General features: G+C 37.2%; 1 pseudogene; it reads left to right on the top strand.

Annotated features, from left to right (window-relative positions):
- Positions 1-351: 351 nt before the first annotated feature.
- Positions 352-1,074, top strand: LOC102887815 (annotated as a pseudogene).
- The last annotated feature ends 6,420 nt before the right edge of the window (positions 1,075-7,494 follow it).

Below are 7,494 nucleotides of genomic sequence, written 5' to 3'. Positions count from 1 at the left end.
AAGAAATCATGCAGGTGATTAAATCAAAGCGGTTGCACCTATATTCATGAATAACATTTAAAAATATTATATATGCCAGACGCTCCGAGCCCAGAGCACCGAGCCCCGCGGTTCGCCCAGGCTCGGATGGAACCTGGAAGACGCGGACGGTGCCGCCCCCCTCGAACCCTTCTCCTGCCCTCCCACCGCCTCGCGCAAACCCTGCTGGGTAAGTAACCGTCACTTCCGGTTTACCTCAGAGCCCACGGACTGGCGGCGGAGCGCGACCTCCTCTGACTGCTCCCCTAGTCCTTCGGAGAGGTCCCTACCACCGGCGCTGGTGACAACCCGTGGCTGCCCTCATCTACCACCATGGGGATGCTCCGAGGCCCCCGAAGCAGCCGCCGCCCACCTCGCACCTCCCCCGACAGTCGTTCGTTGGCCTTCATACCCGGAGGGGCCCCGCCACCAGCCATGCCTCTGCTGCCACCCATAGTGCCTGCGCTGCCAGTCCTGCCGCCTCCTGTGCTGCCACCTTTGGCGCCTGCGCCTAATGGGCCGCCCTCACAAGTGCGCCAGAACTACCACCGCTACTGTGAGAATGCCATCAACCGCCTGATCAACCTGGAGCTCTACGCCTCCTACGTGTACCTGTCCATGGCCTTCCACTTCGACAACCTGGAAGGAGCCTTGAAGCACGTCGCCCCCTTCTTCCTGAGGCAGTCGAGAGAGGAGCGGGGGCATGCCCAGACACTGATGTGGCTGCAGAATCTGCGCGGAGGCCGCATCCGCCTGCGCGACATCAAGATGCCAGACAGCAACCACTGGGAGAGTGGCCTGAAAGCCATGAAATGCGCCTTGCACCTGGAGAGGACTGTGAACCAGAGCCTGGCCGATACGCACCAGCTGGCCACCAACAAGCATGACGCCCACCTGTGCGATTTCCTGGAGCATCACTACCACCGCAAGCAAGTGAAGTCTGTCAAAGAATTGGGGAGCCATATCATCAACCTGCGCAAGATGGAGTCCCTGCAATCCACTCTGACAGAGTACCTCTTTGACAAGCTCACCCTGGGCGACAGCAACAAGAACTGAGCCTGGACTGCCTTCCCGATAGCCATGAGGCGACTTCCACGGGTCACCATGCTGAGCATTCATATTGCAGTATTGCCCTTGCAAAACATTCACTTGTTTTTTTCTTCAAATTTTGCGATTTCTTCCAATAAAGTTATTTGGTTCGTAAATAAATAATGGTCTCTGGTTGACTAGTGTGTGCAGAACTCTCACTTTTTAAGTTTTAAGCAGGTATCAAGGAATCTCCAGCCACCCATGCCCCATTCCCGTGCACCCCGGGATCTCCATGGATGGACGGAGAAGGTACTCCATAGGACCCTGGAAAACACAAAATTATTCTTACCCTTATAAATAATGTGGAGTGATGTGGGTGGTTCGGGAACCTGGTTAATGTGGGTGCATATGCGGAGTAAAAGTATAAAAACAAGGCCTGAAAATCAGGATTGCAGTTACCTCGCGGGGAAAGGTAAAGGGAATGGGATTGGTTAGGGATTAAAATAAAGGAGGTCTTCAGCTTTATCTGGAATGTTTATTTTTATTAAATTATGCAAATGCTAATAGTTAAGCCTGGGTAGCAAGACGGGAGTCTTAGAAGTCTGAATAGTAGAGCATCTCCTTGACAAGCAAACACTGGGCAACAGTGATAAAAACAAATGAGCCTTAAGCTGGCTTTCCTACAGACAGGGAGCTGACTTCTCATAGTCACCAATGTCTGGCATGCACGTCGCAGTTAAAAAACATCCTCTTATGAATATTTTCTTTCATTTGTATCCTGTGAGTGTGTGTATCCAGCAGCAGAGTTTATTTCAAATCTCCAGGCTAGATTCTGAATGTTTGCTCAGGAAGATACCCTTTGCTGAAAACCAGTTCAGCGATTGCATTATTTGAAATGACATAGCTGCTTTCTAGGCCTTTCCTGAGCCTGGATGTATTTCTGCCCTTGAGTTTTGTGTATCCAACTTTGATTTAATTTTTGTTATTTGCTGCCAAGAGAACCTAAGCTAATATGTCTTCTTATCACCACACCTTTACCAGGCTCCGCTGTAACTACAGTAGAGTAAATAGCTCCTCTAAGGTAGTAAATGACATGTTTCTCTTTACCTCTTGTACAGATGCCACTAAAAAGAAAAAAAGATGAAAGGGTGAAAGGGATAAAATAACAATTTTCTGAATGGAAATACACACTAGGAAGGGCCACTACAGGCTTCCCTTCTCACCTGAAAAGTGTTAAGTATTTTCCTCTTAATTTGCAGGGTTTTAATTTCTTAGGTCAGCCTTTCCAAGTTCAGTATCAGACAATGCCACAAAAATATTAGTAGGTATTCAGTGAAAAATGGAGATACACATTTATAAAATGTTTGTATTAATTGAATTAGGATTTTTTGTTTTGTGTTTCTGTTTTTGTTTACACTAGGAATTTTTTATCTTTAATGTAAAAAATCTACATTGTAAATTTATAACATGGTGGTAAATTACCAAGAAAATAGCTTTGGAAACGTTAAAAAATCTCATCATGTGTTGCTTCAGAAGCACGTACCTGGGGTACCTAAACCTCACTCATTTTCACTAAGAAGTCATGAGCAACTGGAAACTTTGCTGTGAAGGTTCACACATATTCATTTTGTTTCCTAATGGATAACTTCTAACACCATATTTTTCCATCATATTCTAATTTCTATTTCTAAACGAATGGCTTTCTGGGAATAATAACATTGATATTTTTTTCCGGTACTTATATCAGAGTTGAGAGAAAGGCTGCTAAGTAGCTAATATTCTTCACCTCCTTCTACCTTTGTATTCATCTCACTAGCAGCAGAATTGTTCATTTTGATTTTCCAGAATAAATTCCTGAATTTTGGTAAGTAATATACCTTTGGGTCAAAATCAGTCTTTGCCTGCATTTTTTTGGAAATAAGATGCTGAAATTCCTCAAAATTCAGATGTTTAATTATTAGAAAAAGGCATATATGCTACAAATATTTTAATAAAGTCCAAGATTGTTAAATAAATATATAATGAGTAATGTGCTTAATGTGTAGCATCTTACACATCCATCTTTTTCATCCAATAAAGATCATCAACATTATTACCTACATTATTATTCAATTTTGGATGAGTACCTGATTGCAATGCATTCTGCTTTAGGTTCGACAGACAACCTGTCAAGTTTCTCTCCTGCCCTGAAATACCTGATGCAAGTCTATAAATTGAAACTGCACTAGTCCCAAACGGTAGTTGGTGTGAGGCAATATCTAAGTATGAACTCCTGCAGATTTTTAAATTTAAATGTGTTTCCACAACTACTCTCAGATATCAATTCTCATGACACTTCCAATGAATTTGATAGCATGCCTATTTTCACCTCAGGCAAATATCAACATAATACAAAGCTATTATTTTCTCAACATGGAAAATATTCTATCATTTTAATAAATGATTATATTATGCTCAAAAATAACAAGGTGATTAAGTAAGCTTCTCAACAAGAACATTATTTGAGTCTGATGTGTCTTATTAACAATTTTCATTTGTCTTCTCCTTGGCTGCTTAATTCAATTCAATGGCATATATTCTTTTAAAAAAAAATAGAAATTAAATTTTTTTTTCAATTATGCTTGACATTCAATATTGTATTACTTTCAGGTGTACAGTATAGTGATTAGACATTTGTATAATTTACAAAGTGGTCCCCTTGATTAGTCTAGTACCCACCTGGCACTATATATAGTTATTACAATATTACCAACTATATTCTCTATGCTGTACTTTACATCCCCATGACTATTTTGTTAACTGCCAATTTGTACTTTTTAATCGCTTCACCTTTTTTACCTAGTCCCTCAACCTCCCTCTCATGTGGCAACCATCAGTTTGTCCTTTGTATCTATGAGTTTGTTTTGTTTGTTCCTTTATTTTGTTTTTTTTAAATTCCACATATAACTGAAATCATGTGGTATTTGTCTTTCTCTGTGTTGTTTCACTTAGAATAATATCTTCTAGGTGCGTCCAGGTTGACACAAATGGTAAGATTTCATTCTTTTTGATGATCAAGTAACATTATATCGTATATATGTATCATCTCTTCTTTATCCATACATCTATCTATGAACACTTAGATGGCTTCCAAATCTTGGCTATTGTAAATAATGCTGCAATGTGCATAAAGATGCACATATCTTTTCAGATTAGTGTTTTGTATTTTTTGGATGAATACGCAGAAGTGGAATTGCTGGGTCCTATAGTAGTTCTATTTTTAACTTTTTTGAGGTCCTCCAGACTGTTTTCCATACTGGCTGCACCAATTTACAATATCACCAACAGTGCACAAAGGTTTCCATTTCTCCATATCCTTGTTGATTTATTGATAATAACCATTTGGACAGGTGTGAGGTGAGATCTCATTGTGGTTTTGATTTGCATTTCTCTGAAGATTAGTGATGTTGAGCATCTTTTCCTATGTCTATTGGCCACCTACATGTCCTCTTTGGAGAAATGTCTATTCAACTACTCTGCCATTTTTTAATCATTTTTTTTTGGTATTAAGTTGTATGAGTTCTTTCCGTATTTTCAATATTAACCCCTTATCAGATATATCATAGATGAATATCTTCTCCCATCCCATAGGATGACTTTTCGTTTTGTTGATGGTTTCCTTTGCTTTGCAAAAACTTTTTAGTTTGGTGTAGTTCCATTTGTTTATTCTTTCTTTCGTCGCCCTTGCCTGAGGAGATATATCCAAAAAAAAAAAAATTACTAAGAGCAATGTCAGAGAGTTTATTGCCTATGTTTTCTTCTAGGAGTTTTTTAGTTTCTGATCTTGCATTTAAGTCTTTAAACCATTTTAAGTTTATTCTTGTATATGGTGTAAGAAAGTGATCTAGTTTTCATTTTTTGCATGTATCTGTCCAGTTTTCCCAACACTATTTATTGAAGAGGCTGTCTTTACCCATTATATACTCTTGCCTCCTTTGTCATAGATTAATTGACTATAGAAGTGTGGGTTTATTACTGGGTTCTCTATTCTGTTCCACTGATCTATGTCTCTGTTTTTATGGTAGTACCATGCTGTTTTGACTACTATAGCCTTTTAGTATAGTTTGATATCAGGTAGTCTGATTTCGCCAACTTTGTTCTTTCTCAAGATTGCTTTGGCTATTTGGGGTCTTTACATAAATTTTAGAATGATTTGTTCTAGTTCTTTGAAAAATGTCATTGATATTTTGATAGGAATTACATTGAATCTATATAGTGCTTTAGATAGTATAGACATTTTTAACGTTAATTCTTCTTATCCATAAGCACGATATATGCTTCCCTTTATTCATTTCCTCTTCAATTTCTTCGATGTCTCATTTCCAAACACAGATCTTTTACTTCCTTAGTTAAATATATTTCCAGGTATTATTTAATGCAACTGTAATCGGGATTTTTTAAAGTTTCTCTCTGATAGTTTGTTATTAGTGTATAAAAATGCAATGAATTTCTGAATATTAATTTTCTATCCTGCTATTTTTCCGAATTCATTTATCAGGTCTAATAGTTTTTTGATAGAATCTTTAGCGTTCTCCCTTACTTTGTTCCTGAGATTAAGAAAAATGCTTTTAGCTTTTCACTAATGAGCATGATGTTAGCTGTGGTTTCGTCATATATGGCCTTTATTTATTATGTTGAGGTATATTTCTTCAATACCCACTTTGCTGAGAGTTTTTATCATAAATGAATGCTGGATTTTGACAAATGCTTTTTCTGCATCTATTGATATGATCATTTGATTTTTATCGTTCATTTTGTTTACATGGTGTGTCACCTTAATTGATTTGCAAATATTGAACCAAGCTTGCATCCCAGGAATAAATTCCACATGATCATGGTGTATGATATTTTTAATATATTGCTGAATTCAATTTGATAATATTTTACTGAGGATTTTTTGCATCTGTGTTCATCAGCGATATTGACCTATGATATTATTATTTTTGTAATGCCTTTGTCTGGTTTTGAAATCAGGGTAATGGTGGCCTCTAAATGAGCTTGGGAGACTTCCCTCCTCTTCAATTTTTTGGAATAGTTTGAGAAAAATTTATTAGATGTTAATTCTTTGAATGTTCGATAAAATTCACCTGTGAAGCCATATGGTCCAAGATTTTTGTTTGTTGGGAATTTTTTGATTACTGGTTCAATTTTGTTAGTAGCTATCAGTCTCATAGATTTTCTGTTTCTTCTTGATTTAGTCTTGGAGATTGTATGTTTCTAGGCATTCATCCATTTCTTCCAGGTTATCCGAACCATTGGCATATAATTGTTCACAGTTTTTTCTTATAATCCTTTGTATTTCTGTGGTGTAGATTGTCACTTCTCCTCTTTCATTTCTGATTTTATTTATTTGGGTCCTCTATCATTTTTTCTTGATGAGAATTTCCTTCCTAGAACTGCTTTGGCTTTGTCCCATAGATTTGGGTTGTTGTGTTTTCATTATCATTTGTCTCAAGGTTTCTTTTGATTTCTTCCTTGATCTTGTTCTCAAGCCATTTATTGTTTCGTAGCATGTTATTTAGCCTCTACATGTTTGTGTGGTTTTCAGTTTTCTTCCTATAATTGATTTCTAGTTTTATACTATCATAACTGAAGAAGATGCTTAGCATGATTTCAATCTTTTTAAATTTATTGAGACTTGCTTTCTGGTCTAATGTGGTCTATCCTGGAAATTGTTCCATGTGCACTTGGAAAAAAATGTATATTCTGCTGCTTTTGGGTGAAATGTCCTAAAAATATCAAGTCCATCTGCTCTAATGTATCACTTAAGAGGGCTGTTTCCTTGTTGATTTTATGTCTGGATGATCTATTCATTGATGTCAATGGGGGTGTTAAAGTTCCCTACTATTACTATATTACTGTTGATATCTACCTTTCTGTCTGTCAATATTTGCTTTATGAATTTAGGTGCTCCTATATTAGATGGGTCACTGTTTACAAGAGTTATATCCTCTTGTTAAATCGATCTCTTTATCATTATGAAATGTCCTTTTGTTCCTCTTGTTATTTTAAAGCTTTTATTTTAAAGTCTGTTTTGTCTGACATAATTATTGCTACCCAGGTTTTTTAAATTGCAATTTGCATGCAATATCTTCTTGCATCCCTTTACTTTCAGTCTGCATATATCTTTTGATCTGAAATGGATTTCTTGTAGGCGGCATATTATAGGGCTTCTTTTCTTATCTGTCCAACCATCTTATGTTTTTTGATTGAAACATTAAATCCATTTACATTTAAAGTAATTATTAATAGGTATGTAGTTATTGCTATTTTATTATATATATATGTATTTTTTTTTTCCTTCTTCTTAAAGAAGTCCCATAAATATTTCTTTTAATACTGGTTTTATGCCGCTAAATTCTTTAGGCTTTTTCTTGTCTTGGAAGCTTGTTATTTGTCCTTCAATTC

This window comes from Pteropus alecto, unplaced genomic scaffold (genome assembly GCF_000325575.1).
Source record: "Pteropus alecto unplaced genomic scaffold, ASM32557v1 scaffold272, whole genome shotgun sequence".
NCBI classification, from domain to species: Eukaryota; Metazoa; Chordata; class Mammalia; order Chiroptera; family Pteropodidae; genus Pteropus; species Pteropus alecto.
The sequence above is the reverse complement of the archived record's forward strand: the minus strand, read 5'-3'. Positions and strand labels throughout refer to the sequence as shown.